The following is a 15,065-nucleotide window of genomic DNA, read 5'->3' on the forward strand; positions in this document are numbered from 1 at the left end:
TTATGTGCATCTTTACAAGTGAAATTGGTTTCTTGCAGACAACATATAGTCTGCTCTTATTTTTTAATCCATTCAGCCAGTCTATATCTTTTTATTGGAGAGTCTAGTCCATTCACATTCAATGCTACTATTGTTAGGTAAGGACTTACTACTACCATGTTGTTATTTGATTTCTTGTTGTTTTGTGGTTGTCTCTTTCATTCTTCCTTCCTGTCTTCCTTTCTTAAAAGTGATTTTCTTTGGTAGTGTGTTTTAATTTCTTGATTTTTATTTTTTGTGTATCTGTTGTAGGTTTTCTGATTTGAGTTTACTGTGAGGCTTGCAAAAAATTTTTTATAACCAATTATTTTAAAAATATGACAACCTTGCTTACAAACAAGCAAGCAAAGACAAATCTAAAAGAAATCGTACATTTTAACTCCATCTGTCTTCACTTTTAACTTTTTATTGTTTCCATCCATATCTTTTTATACTACCTAGCTCTCAAAAAGTTGTTATTTTTGATAGGTTTCTCTTTTAGTTTTCCTACTCAAGATATAAGTGGTTTATATACCACAATTATAGCAATAGAAGAGCAGTATTCTATATTTGTGTCCTTACTATTACCAGTTAGTTATATGCTTTCAGATATGTCTTATTGTTCATTAATGTCCTTTTCTTTCAGATAGCAGAATTCCTTTTAGTATTTCTTGTAGGATAGGTCTGGTCTTGATAAAATCTCTCAGGTTTTGTTTGTTTGGGAAAGTCTTTATTTCTCCTTCATGTTTGAAGGACATTTTTGTAGGATATAATATTCTAGGGTTAAGGTTTTTTGCTTCAGCACTTTGAATATGTCATGCCACTCTCTCCTGGCCTGTAAGGTTTCCATTGAGAGGTCTGCTACCAGATGTATCAGAGATCCTTGATGTCTTATTTTTTTCTTTTTCTTCCTTCCCTTAGGACCTTTTCTTTATCTGTGACCTTTGGGAGCTTGATTATTAAATATCTTGAGGTAGTCTTGTTTGGGTTAAATCTGCTTTGTGTTCTATGACTTTCTTGTACCTGATATTATTATCTTTCTCCAGGTTTAGAAAGTTCTTTGCTATTATTTCTTTGAATAAACTTTCTACCCCAATTTCTCTCTCTACCTTCTCTTTAAGACCAATAATTCTTGGATTTGTTCTTTTGAAGCTATTTTCTAGATCTTGTAGGTGTGCTTCATTCATATTTATTCTTATTTCTTTTTGTCTTCTGACTGTGTATTTTCAAACAGCCTGTCTTCAAGCTCACTACGTCTTCTGCTTGGTCATTTCTGCTGCTGAGAGACTCTGAGGCATTTCTCAGTTTGTCAACTGAATTCTTCAGCTCTAGAATTTCTGCTTGATTTTTAAAATTGTTTCAATCTCTTTGTTTAGTTTCTCTGATAGGCTTCTGAATTCCTTCTCTGCGTTGTCTTGAAGTTCACTAAGCTTCTTTAGAACAGGTATTTTGAACTTTTTTGTCTGAAAGGTTACCTACCTCCATCACTCCTGGATTGGTCATTGGGATCTTATTTAGTTTGTTTGGTGATGGCATGTCTTCCTGGATGTTCTTGATGTTTGTGGATGTGCATCAATGTTTGGACATTGAAGAGTTAGGTATTTATTTTAATCTTCACAGTCTGGGCTTGAGAAGGCTTTCCAGATATGCAAATGGAATTAAGTGTTATGATCTAAATCTTTGATCACTGCAGCCATATCAACACTGGGGGTACCCCAAGCCCACTAATGCTGTGACTCTTGTAGACTCTTGGAGATGCTGCTTTGGTGGACTGGGTAAGATACAGAATTCCTTGGATTACCAGGCAAAATCTCTTGCTCTCTTCTCTTACTTTTTGTGCTGGGCTGCTGGAGTTGGGGGAGGAGTGATGTGGACACTCCATTGTGGCCACCAGTGTCAGGTCACACCTGAAGCCAGCCCAGTCTCGCCCAAAGCCCATGGTGACTGTTGCCTGGCTACTTCCGATGTTTTTCAAAGCCAAGGGCTCTTTAGTGAGCAGGTGGTGAATCCTGCCAGGACTGTGTCCTTCCCTTCAAGGCAGCATGTGTCCTTCTGGCTAGGGTGGATCCAGAAATGCCATCCATGAACTAAGGCCTAGACTCAGGGGCTTCAGGAGACAGCTTGGTACTTTATTTTACTGTGACTGAGCTGGTACCCAGGTTGCCAAATTAAGTCCTCTGAGCTCTTCCCTTTCCTTTCCTCAAGTCGAAGAAGACTCCCTGAGCCATGGTGTCTGTAGTTTGGGGAGAAGTGACACAGGCACTGGCTTGGCTGCAACTGCTGGTGTCTCACTGGGTTACATGCACCCCAGGTCCACTGGCTCAGAGCCAGCACAGCCACAGGAATTGCCCAAGGGCTGCAACCTTTGTGGCCTGACTGCCTTACGAGTTTAGTCCAGGCCCCGGCTGTTTTTTGTCAGCCAGTGGAGTTCCCTGAGCGGGAACTCAGGTTTTGGGGTGGAGGATTTCCCAGTGGTCAGGCGGTCAAAATTCTTCCTCCACAGCACTGGCAGAATTCTGCCCTGTGCTGTGTTGCCCTGTGGTGTGTTTCCCTGTGCCAGGGTGGCCTTGAGTTTCAGTGCAAAGCCCCACAATCACTTCACTCTCTGTTTCCCAGGCACAGAGATTCTCTCCCCTCTTGGCACACTGGTACAGCACTGCTGGGGGATGGGGACGGGGTGACATAGGCAATGCAAGACTATCTTTTCTACTCTCTTCTGTGCCTCTTTCCTTGGTATGATGTTAAAACCAGGTAGTATGATCACCCACTTGATTTTTGGTTCTTCTGAAGATGCTTGCTTGGGTGGATAATTGTTGTATTAGGTGTTTGTGCAGAGGGACAATCGCTGGAGGCTTCTATTCAGCCATCTTGCTCCATCCTTTCCTCACTTTGCCTTTGTCTTGACTCCTGGAGGAACTACAGTGTGTTCACCACAAGAAAGGACTGCATTATATCATTGATTAACTGATTATATCAGTTAGTCTCTCTGCATAAGGCTATATATTTTCCCAAGGGCATTTTCTTTGGCTTGTCTCTTATTTTTTCCTAGCAACATGTTTGGTCTATAATAGTTGTTGCACAAATATGATTTCCTCATGGGTAAAATGAATTATTCATAACCTTATATCTGTTTCAATTAAAAAAATTAATTGAGCAAAAATTTACTGGAAGCTAATATCCTGAGTTAAATATTCCTTCCTCAAATGACCTCTTATCAAATGTATCATAAGCATAAGTCTCCCCAGACCACCACTGTGACTCAGTGTGGGCCAGAGGCAGTGAGGCTTCTCTGAGCAGCAAATCTCTCTGGGTTTTCTAAGGGGTAGGTAGGAAGTCAGAGCCTGGGTTTGAAGTTCAGTGTTGGCTGTAACACCAGTATGACTTAAAACAAGTAATTTAATGTTTCCACGTCTCAGTTTCCTTTCCCACATATGAAGCTAGAAGTACAATTGGTCTCCAAGGTTTGTTGTAAAAATAAAAAAAAAATGTATAAAAAGCATTTACCACAGTACTTGGGACGTGCTAGGCCCTCTCAATAAATGTTGCTATATTATTTTCATAATAATAATGAGGCTTCTATTAGATTTTTCTTTAATTTGATATCTTTGTGGATATCTGCCTTGCAATTCTGGGTTTATGAAGACAAAGTTACAGAATATTTGGAATTAGAGCCACTGGGGAAAATTAGAAATGTGTATTTAAAAGTTGTCTTTTAGAAAGTGAAGGAAATATAAGAATGATGATGCGAGAAAGAGAAAGAGAGAAAAAGAAAAGAGAAGGGCACAGAATAGGTTTCAAAGTCACCTTGAACAGTGTTTTGTTTCTTTCTTTAATGTTTTGGTTCGGATCTGCTTGGTATATCGCCATCGCCTCATTCCAGTTGTTCCCCTTGTTTGGAAAAGCAAACGGGAGAAAATGTGAGCACAGTGGCACCCAGTGTAAATATCGCCTTTGCTGTCAGATAAAAATTAATGCTTCGAAACACTCCTTCAAGTATTGATAATTATGCGAAACCAAAATGATTTAAAAAATTTAAGTGTGCTTTTTTAGAAAAAGTTTTGTCCCCTCCCCTTTTTTATAAGTAAAAATAACTTCTAGTCAGTGGCTGTTTTACATTTAGGCAAAGTGACTGATAACATCATAGGAAATTTTATCAGACTGAAAAGTGCACTAATGCCACTGATTATTGGAATGCTATTTCACATGCAAACGCAGAAACAACATTTAAAATGTGACTGCTCCTTACGCAGATATTCAACAAAAATTTGGCTGTTCCTTTGTTGGAATGTTTTGAAGTAATATTATTATTTTAATGAAGAAAGACTCATCAAAGTTGACTAAATATGAAAGAAATAGGTAATAAGAATTAGGAAAATATGACTCAATTGGGAAGATAGATGACAGTGGGTGAAAGTGAATTAAAAAAAGTATATAACTTAAGTAACAGAAAATTACTAAATAAGTTGGAAAATTACTATTGTTTGCATAAAAGTTACCAATCTTTAACCACAGGGTTAGAAACTGCTATGCTTTTCCTGTGGATTTTATACTGCTTCCTCTACTTCAAAGAAGTAAAATGCAAATATGTAATTTGCTAAGTCAGATTGAATGTCCACTTTAGTTTATTAGGATGATATACATGAAGGGTCAGAACAGGAGGCTATGGCTGTCATTCCCAAACTATGCAGAGGGGGCCCGAGTTAGTTTAGATTTTTGAGGAAAGCACAGTGATTCTCAATGTCCACTGAACACCAAGCCAAGTATTAGTTCAAGGTAGTTAACAGTTTTAATATTATAAAAGGCTGTATTCCATTCAATGACATCGTATCTTCACAAAGCTAGGTATTTGGCAATTGCTATGACAAAAAGCAAGGACTGCAGGAAAACTGAGGTGGAACAGAAAAAGAAGAGGTCATGTCCAATCTGATTCCGAGGATTGAGAAGTCATGCCGTACTCAGCAGGCACATAAACCCCATTATTAAGTAATTATGATTCAGAATAAAATAAAAATATTACCATTTTTTTTCAATTTGTATATTATTTGTGGAAATGACTACAAAGTTGTGCCAACATAAATATTTATTAAAGTTGTGTGGGCCTGACTACTTCAGAGGAACTATGGCCTGGGGTCAATAAGGGGCCCTTGCAACTAGGAAGCTTGGAAACCTTTGGGCAAGAATCTTACTTTCTGGGTATTTTTTATTGACCTGGAGACATTATCTCTTGTTGTCAGGAAAATGCAAGTTATCTTATGTCTGAGCCCAGCATGGTATTGATTAGCCAGTGTTTACCTGTCTCCAGTGTGACTCACCTATGCATTTACCAGGAAGCCATCGTTCCTGGTTCTGTCAGCTTATATGCAGCACTTTATTTATGTATTCCCCAGCCCCCTCCCTCCTTTCTTGCCCTCTGAGACAGACAGACAGACAGACAGACAGACACACACGTACAGCTTAGTACGTGAAAATGCTTCAGAATACTCGTTGGTACAGCCTGCACAATGATACCATGTTCTCAACTGTGCTGTGGCATTTCAGGAGTAATCAGATAGTAGAGTCAGCTGGATGGGAACTGGGGGTGGGTGAAGATGCCACTTAGTCCCTGGGGACAAAGGAGCACAAGCTGGTAAGAAACTTTGGTTGGATAGCAGGGGGTCTCCCCGTCCCTAGGCACATACTCCCAATTTCACAGCTTTTCCCCCATGACTTCCTCCTACTTCTTCATGGTCTTCTCTATGTCTGCACTGCCCTCTGCCTGTGCTGCTATTGTTTTGCCCCATCCCAATCTAAGCACGGAGCTTAGTTCCTCTATGCCACAATGCTTTGGAATTTCTGTCCTTTAACAGCAGCTCCCCATTTCCTCAAGCCCATTCTTAACCATCACCACCAGATGACAAAAATTCTGCCAGGCTTTAAGTCCACTGTGCCAATTATGAGGTCATGGCAAGTTTTCTAGGATAGAAGGCTCTAAGAAATAACCAAGGACTACGTGCAGTGGCTCATGCATGTAATCCCAGCTTCTCAGTAGGGTGAGGCAGGAGGATCTCTTAAGCCTAGGAGTTTGAGACCAGCCTGGGCAACATAGTGCGATCCCATCTCTACAAAAATTTTTTCAAAAATTAGCTGGGAGTGGTGGTATGTGCCTGTAGTCCCAGCTAGTCTGGAGGCTGAGGTGGGATGATCACTTGAACCCAGGAGTTAGAAGCTGCAGTGAGCCACTGCACTGTAGCCTGGGCAACAAAGAAATCCTGTCTCTCTTAAAAGAAAAATTAAAAAGAAAAAGAAAAAAAATGGGGCCGAGACTCAGTTTCTTCATCTGTAAAACAGATGGCACTGAACTTGATAGGTTAAACTGATTTTCAAAACACTTGATATTTATAATCTTGTGAATTTAGCTGGGAGTGGAATTAGTAAAAAAGACCTGTTAATGGCACGGAAATCAAGAAATTTTGACATATACATAGAATGGAGCATGAAACACTTTTAATAACAACAACAACAAAAAAGGATAACATACCAGAACAAATTAGTCAAAGTCCAAATAGGGGCTTACCTCTCACTCCCTACTTGTACCAAATACCAGCATTTCGTAGTCAACACCTCTGAACCATTATCTCAGACCACATTAGAAGCTACTGATGGAAGCACTTAAGAAAAATAATGGATTTCCTTTTGCATTGGAAATCCAAATTTCCCCTTTCATTCAACCACTTAATAATCTACCAACAGTACACCTACTGATGCACAGTGGTAATACTTGACTATACCGTCCCATTACAAATATTCTACATTTACTGTTCCTGCACTTTGGGGCAGGGAGTAGCTTTAAAACTCCTCCTGGGTCAGGCAGAAGGAGCTAGCTGCTCTCTGATAGTGTGATTCTGAATCACAATAACAAAGGAGGAACAATCCAGGCCCCACCTTCCTCATCGAAAGGAGTCAGATATAATATCTGGTTACTTACTTTACATACTTGTAACTCCTGGTGCCGATGGTCCTGCCACACTGTTAGGACTCGGAGCAAGCAGAAATCAAAATGCATCAGTGTGAGCCAGGATTGGCTTGGGAGTCCCCAGCACGCCAGATGAACCTGGTCTAAGAGATAAGGAATGTTATGTAGAATTAGCTGTTGTTTATACAGTAACTTGCTGATTAATTGCAACAGTGAAATGCCAAGAGAAAGGCTGTCTGTTGGTATGTACTTTAGACTCAGTCTTCTGCCTGCAGACTACAAACTGAGTTAGGGAGTTACAGCAGCATCCTCACTGTTCATCAATTTCACTCTTCAAAGGGGTGAGAATAAAATAAGACAATCATGTTAACAGCTACTACACCAAAGGCTTGCTTTTAAAGGTTTTGATCAATTTCACCTTTAGAGAAAACTATTATTTTTTAAGAATCATACATCACCCACATTAGTAAATTCAATTTCTCAAGCCTTTTTAAGTGCAGATGATTGCTCTGGCACTTAGAAAATACAGGTAGATATATGGAAGGAGCATGGCCTTTGGAGTCACAAGTCTTGGGTTCAAATATTGTGGTCACCAGTTATTATCAGAATAATCTTGGAAAAATTATATAACTTTTCAACTTCAGTTTCCTCCATTTAAAATAGACATAATAATATCTGCCTCAGAGAGTTGTGAGGGGGGTTAGATGAGATAGTCTATGTTAAGAATCTTGTTCATAGTAGGCACTGTGTATGATTGTGATGATGATGATAAACTGTCTTGATTATTGATTCATAATATTGAAATGACTCCCACAGGCACTGAGAGTATACGCCAAGAGAGGTTGGTGGACTGAAGCAAGGAGAGCGTTCTGAAAGATTAAATCTTTTCCCTTGATTTTCAATATGGTGTAACCACACCCTTTGGCTCTGCATTTGGAGGGCCCTGTGTGTCACTGAGCTGTTGCTTGCTCACGGAGCTCACCCCTTGCCTTCTTCTAGCTTATTAAACACTTTGCACAGAGACAGCATTGTTAGCTCTGCAAAGTTCAGCTGCCTTCCTGCAGCTATGAAGATGATTTGGATGATTTCAAACTTAATTTTACCCAGTAAGTAAACCTTTAAGACTACTATTAGTTCAAATGTGTTTTTAAAAATCAAAATATGTTTGATATTGAGTCAGAGATACCTTGATAGTTGGGGGCCACCATTAGGGTTCCCAAAAAGCACAGTATTTAACCACTTACCTTGATGTGTACATGGTGCACTTCAAGGATGTCCCTGGGCCTTAGCAGGCATGCTGCTGACATAAGGGGAATCAAAGGACTTTAAAATGTTAGTTGAGCATAACATGATCACTTTACTATATCACTTCATTTTCCATAATTAGTAAGTGACTTTTGGTAATTAAAAATGAGAACACTGGCCTTCAGTGGCACCTTCATTTTCCTTTATTTTCAGGGCTTATTGTTAATTAATTGTACTCCAGGTTAGGGGGGTGAGGAAAGATATCTAGTCCCCTTATTCAAGTGGACCTAGACCTCAAGAAGCCAGATTAGTAAACACTAATGCTCTTTAGAAAATATGCTGAACTTTCTGCCTTCTGGGAACATGGTAGGATTGCATTATACTTCTTGGCCCTCTAGTGGTTGTTTGGGGATATGCGACTAGTTTCTGGTTAAAGAACTGTGAGCCAGAGTAACATGTGTCCTTTCTGGGCCACAGGATTTAATTGCCAGGACAAGATTCTACAGAACTTTCTTTTCCTTCAGTCTTCAAGGTGGTTGTTCCATTAGTCTGGATACCAAGTGACTGTGATAAGCAGAGCCTACCCCTAATGGACACATACATGAAAGAGAAATAGTCTTTGTTTTATTTCAAGGTATTGAGATTTGGGGATTGGTTGTTCATGCATCATCCCTAGACTCTACTGACTGATGAGGCACCCAAGGGACGTTTCTTAACTCCTTCCTTGTATCTCTAAATCATCTTCTTAAATCTAACCTGTCTTTATTCCTTCCCCTGCTCCGATTCAGATTTAGAGATGTGGAATTTAGAGTTGAAAGAGAGCACAGAATTTACTTAGTGTTAGTCCCAGATGTAAATTGGATCTACCCAGTGCAATTTTTTTCTTTCCCCTGCAAAAAACAAAGTTAAGACAAACAGAACTCCCTACCTCTCAGTACCCTGCAGGCTTCCCAAAGCATGAAGAGGCTTCCTACCTACATAGGTCTTCTATGCAGGTGGCTGTCTCTGCAGTATTTTTTTGTTTTGAGTGTTCATGTTCCTAAGAGGGGGTAATTCCCTAAGTCCCTTACACATTGAGGTAGTTCTTTTTCTTTTTGTGAGAAAACACCTGCAGAATGAAAGCACTGAAAGGGGAGGTGGAAGAAGCACCAAGCCTACTCAAGGCCAATTGCTGTGCTTGAAATGGGTCTTCCCTCTGCCCGTGGTGGTGATTCAGTGACTCATATCTCTCTCTGCCATCTGAGAATTGGAGCAAATAATGGACACTTTCTTTTAGAGTTTCCTTAAATGTCTTTATAGTTTGATAAGAATTTTCTGAGAAAGCCTGAAACTGTGAATTGGAAACTATTATATCACTAGAATTCTATCTTGTGTCTGCCTAAGGAGTTTGTAATTCACAGGAAATGTTTACATGGAGTCACACTTAGAATAGTATCGTGGGGTGAAGCAGAAAAGACATTGACAAGGAATCAGAGTTCCTTAATATTCTTATCTGTAGAGTGGGAGGATCATCTTTGCTTTGCCTAACACACAAGGTTGTGGTAGAGATCAGGTGAAATAGTATTTGTTCTTTATAAATGTTACAGAACTCGATTAAATCTCAAAAATTTGCACTTGTTTTTTCTCATTCATCTTGATATCTCTAGACATGGCACAGTGCCTGGCATGTAGTAGGTGCTTAATACATGTTTAATAAATGAATAAACTGCTGCTATATCTTCTTGCTTGAGGGGGATATCCAGGTTTTTCCATGATGTTATGAATATTGTAAAAGTGAGGACTCCAAGCTGGTCTCTTATGTGATACATAGACCCTTGTAAGAAACTTTTCTAAGGTTCGGGCAACCTGAGAACTTATTAGAAATATATGTAACTTGTACAGCAGCTGGGATCTCCCTGTTCCTGGCACATGCCCTCAGTTTCACAGCTCTCCCCATTACTTCTGTTTACTTCATGGTTTTCTCTATGTCTGTGTTGGCCTCTAACGGTGCTGTTACTGTTTTGCCCCATGCCAACCTAAGTACAGAGCTTAGCTCCTTCTCTGTCCCACAAAAAGTCTACTTCTACTAAATATTTTTTGTGTTTAATAACTTTACTGAATGTTGCACCCTACCCAGCATTTTGCTATCCCACTGGCTCTACTCTTTCTTTTTGTTCTTATTTTCTTTCCTTTCTTCCTCTTTTAAATGACTTGAACATTTCTCTCTTTTATCCTAAAGAATCCAATTCTGCCCCAAACCAGGTCCCTCAAAGTCTCTCTTTTTTCTTGCAGGCATTTGTGAGAATACTTTTTTCCAAACAAATGCAGTTCCTGTTCTTATGCAGATACTCTAATACGTAAATAATTATAGTATTCATTAATGTAGACATTAATACAATTTTATCTTATGTTATTAGACACAAACAAATTGATATAATTTTTAATTTTTCTTTGACAACTTGCAGTTCGTCAACTTTTTAGTACTGCTGGGGATCATTTCTTTTGGTGTATAGAGAGGGAACAAAACTGATTAATGTAATAGTCTATCTTGAATATAAAACAGACGCTGGAAAATGCAGAGATAATACCTGATTTTAAAAGAGGATTTCTTCATCCTGTATACTGTCATTTAGCACAAGCTTGAGAGTCAGACAGTCCTGGCAGTAAAACCCACTGGGCCCACTTATAAGCCACATAACTTGGGAAGGTTGTTTACTCTGAGTCTCAGTTTCCTGATGCATAAAGTAACTTGTTAGAATTAAATAAAATTGAATTATTTATTACATCTAGTGGCTTTTAGTATTTTATCCAGGTTCCTTAGGTCGCTAAAACTTGAAATAGCTCAATATCGAGAGAAAGTGATGCTCTTTAACAATCAATTATTTTTTACTGGTGTTCTGTGAAAGTGTGGTATATGCAAAGCAACTCCAAATGCCAAAGGAGCTGAGAAACCTGAGAATGAGGCAGACAAATCTGGTGTATCAGTATAGGATGAATTATTAGGGGCACTTACAGACAGAAACATGATCTTGGGCAGCTGCAAGACAGGTAGCTCTCCGTACGGCAAACCCCTAGACCCGGCGCTTATGTCTGGGAGATAAAGTATACATGCTCTGGAAGGAACGCTGCCGGCATCACAGGGCACATGCATGAAGGGTTGTTTTGAAGGAAAGGTGAAACTCTTAGTGAATAGGTTTCCCTACATAAAGAGTAATACCTCAACTAGACATTTTGGAGGTATTTCTGGAATTGGGGTTAGTCAGAAAGATTAGCATTTAAAAATAAAGCCACTCTTGTCACCACAACTGGCCAGGAGCACAAAGTGTAGTGATACCCAACAGTAAAACTCTATCAGTTATAATTAAAATCCCTTTCCCAGAATATGTAGCATACACAGATGGACATCTAAGTATGAGAATATGAGTTTTAGACATACACTTATCATCCACAACAGTAGAGCAGCCCATCCTCACAATGGTTTGTGTGGACTTGTAGTGGAAGGAACAACAGCCAATATAAAGAAGTTCTGACTGGTCATGTGATCCTGGGCAGTGCCTTGACTTCTCTGAGCCTCTGTTTTCTTATCAGAGAGCATTCTGTTCAGTCCCTTCCATACCGAAAATGATCCAGAGACTTGTAATGATCCTTTGGTTCCAAAGCATAATTCCTATTATTGATTGTTAAATTAAATTAAATTTGGCCTAATGCTGCCTTTGTACAGACCAAACTATATCCTAATCTAATATGTAAACAAACTGCAACCTAACTTGAGAGTATGTCTTTGTAACAAGTAACTGAGTCTCAGCCAATTATAGTAGCTGGGCTTTCAGCCAATCATAGGCTGCAAGCTGCTCAGACATGTCCAAATAAGGCAAATGATTAACTGTAACCAATCAGGCTGTTTCTGTTTTTTGTTACTTCCTTTTTCTGTCTACAAATATTGCCTGCCCATGTTGCTGGGTGGAGCTCTTTGAACCTCTATCGGTTTAGGGTACTTCTTGATTTATGAATTGCTTCTTTGCTCAGATAAACTCTGCTAAATTTAATTTGTCTAAACTTTTTCTGTTAACTTAGTGGCATCAGAAGTGAAATCCAAAGTAGACCTCCAGTGATCCCCAGGGGCACCAAGTGACCAAGGAGAGGTACTCACCAGGCCTTATTGGATTTGAGCTCCATGGATTTGTGTTTTGAACTGTCCAACTTTATTTGAGCACTTCTTACTGGACTGGGTCCAGAACCAAATTGTATTCAATGATTAACTGGAATGGATCCAGTTAGAGGCCTTATGTAGGTACCTTTTGAAAAATGGATTCCCTCAAATTAAGAAGTCTAGGAATCCACTTTCTGGGACTATAGCTAACTGTATTTACTAAAATTATGGTCCTAGACCTGTATATTTTTGGGAAAATGAATTAAATTCTAGTGGCCACTGTGGAAAAGTTTTAACCTATATAAAATTGTTCACTTGAAATGTGCATTAGAAAAGAAAAAGGATTAGCTGGGCATGGTGGCACATGCCTGCACTCCCAGCCACTCGGGAGGCTGAGGCAGGAGGATTGCTTAAGCCCAGGAGTTTGAGGTTGCTGTGAGCTAGGCTGATGCCATGGCACTCTAACCTGGGCAACAGAGTGAGATTCTGTCTCAAAAAAAAAAAAGAATGGAAAGCTGAGGCTGAGGGAAATCTGTGCATACAACAATTTAATGCTCGAGCCCAGCAAATGAACAAAGCCTAAGAGACAGACATACAATTATGACTCCTCTACAGTTTGTTGTTACTGAGAGACTAAAGCTATTAGTAAACATGTTCTGTGCCAAATTGACAAGTTGTGCTATAAGAAAGCTCATGCGTCTATCATAGAAATCATGGTTTATGAATTCGCCAATCTACAGATTGCTAGTGTGACAGTTCACAATTGCTTGCTTCCTAGTGTTCACTGGCAATGAAGTCACTAAGGGTTAAGAATTCTAATTAATATAGGTAACCAAAATTACTGGAAATCATAAGGAAAACAATTCTATTAATATTTGTGAGCATACAAGGAAGGTAATATTTGCTTATGATTAAAAAAAGCTATAAGGTATGAGGATGTATTGTTCTGTTTAAGGGAAAAAGAGTAATTATTGTCCTAAAGTAGATTAACTAGTTGTTCCAAAATGAGAAGAGGAAAAGTATAGGACAAAAACTGAAATGATGAGAAAGCTGTAGAAGATTTGTGGAGGATGAATCTTGTGAAAGAAATTTTATGTGTGATTATCAGGCTGTAGGATTAGAAGGGACTTAGAAATTTTTGTAGAAATCAAACATTAATATCAAAAGTTCACTAATACAAAACTAGAATTTGGTATCTCTGTTAAACAATGATGTTTTCTTGTAGTATTGGTCTGCTATGAATAGAAAATTGTGAAAGGTTTTCTTTTGCCTTTTAGGTAACTGGCCTAGGGAATAAAGATTCTGTTTTACCAAGATAATTTCCTATGCTTCATTTTGTCTTCATTAGGTTTTTGATTACTTAAGAAAACTGAGTCCCCTCTATTAAAAGAGCTAAAGTTTTTCTACAACTATGTAACTTTCTGTATTTGCCTTTGAAGTTTTAAAATTATCACTTTAGTTAAATAAATGACTATTATTTCACAGTGACCTCTCATCTTATTTTGATCAAATATTTTAAAACTTTGATATTTTTGATGAATTTGTACTCAGCATCAAATTGGTTTCACTGATCATCACCTAAGAGCACATTTGGGAATAACATTAATCGGGTGTCGGGTAGATGGGGGGGGAGGGGATGGGTGTACACATACATAATAAGTGCGATGTGCATTGTCTGGGAAATGGACACACTTGAAGCTCTGACTCAGGGGCATGAGGGGGCAAGGGCAATATACGTAACCTAAACTTTTGTACCCCCACAATATGCTGAAATAATAAAAAAAAAAGGAAAAAAAAGATTTTAATTAAGTATTTTTCTTGACCTCAAATTAAGTTAGAGATTTTCCAGATGGGGACTTGGAGCATCTCAAAATGATATATCTCTTTATAAAAAGAGACATAATAAACTACTTGGGCTTATTTGATATATTAAATTATATGGGAAGCATTATTGAATAATAAGTAATGCTAAATCTTCTCTGAGTTATATTTATATGGATGTGTTATTAATGTGTTTAAGAAACTATATGAAATTAGTAGAAATCTAATAGTCCTGGTATAATACTATTAGTCATAATTCTAGTTATTACCTTAAAATGTTGTGTGCAACAGAAATAACCCAATTTCCTTGTCAATTGCATCATTGTTGTAATGAACCCTTGTCAGATTTTTAACCATGGCCATTATAGGTCTTGTAATTCACAGACTATTAGTTGTTTACTCTGGTACTTTCCTGAGCAACTATGACCCTAAAGTGTTTGATTTTCAAGGAGATTCATGGAAAGGACTCTGTCAAGTACAGGTCTTAATAACTTCAAGATCATACCAATGGACTAGGTAGGAATTTCACAATTCTAATGAAGAAACTGGTTCAAAGAACTGCTAACCCAACATTAATCAGAACAAAAATTAATTAAGTACCAATGAAATGGTTTGGCAGATTTTCATGCTAAGTCAGCCAGTACCGAAATTGTTAATATATGCAATTTGAATGAACTCCATAGGATTGATCCAAGTCAAATGATCTATGATAACCTATTTAATAAACTGTGCTATGCACCTGAATGGAGAAACAAAATTGGTATTTCAGAGGATATAAATCCGATGTTAAGTATGGATTCAAGGAGAGCCTGGACAGCCATCTGGTCCTTTCTGAGTTCTTAAAGCTTCCATTATTAAAAGTTCTGTACTCCACTATGGAAGTCATGGAAGAGAAAAAAT

This window comes from Lemur catta, chromosome 3 (genome assembly GCF_020740605.2).
Source record: "Lemur catta isolate mLemCat1 chromosome 3, mLemCat1.pri, whole genome shotgun sequence".
Lineage (NCBI taxonomy): Eukaryota > Metazoa > Chordata > Mammalia > Primates > Lemuridae > Lemur > Lemur catta.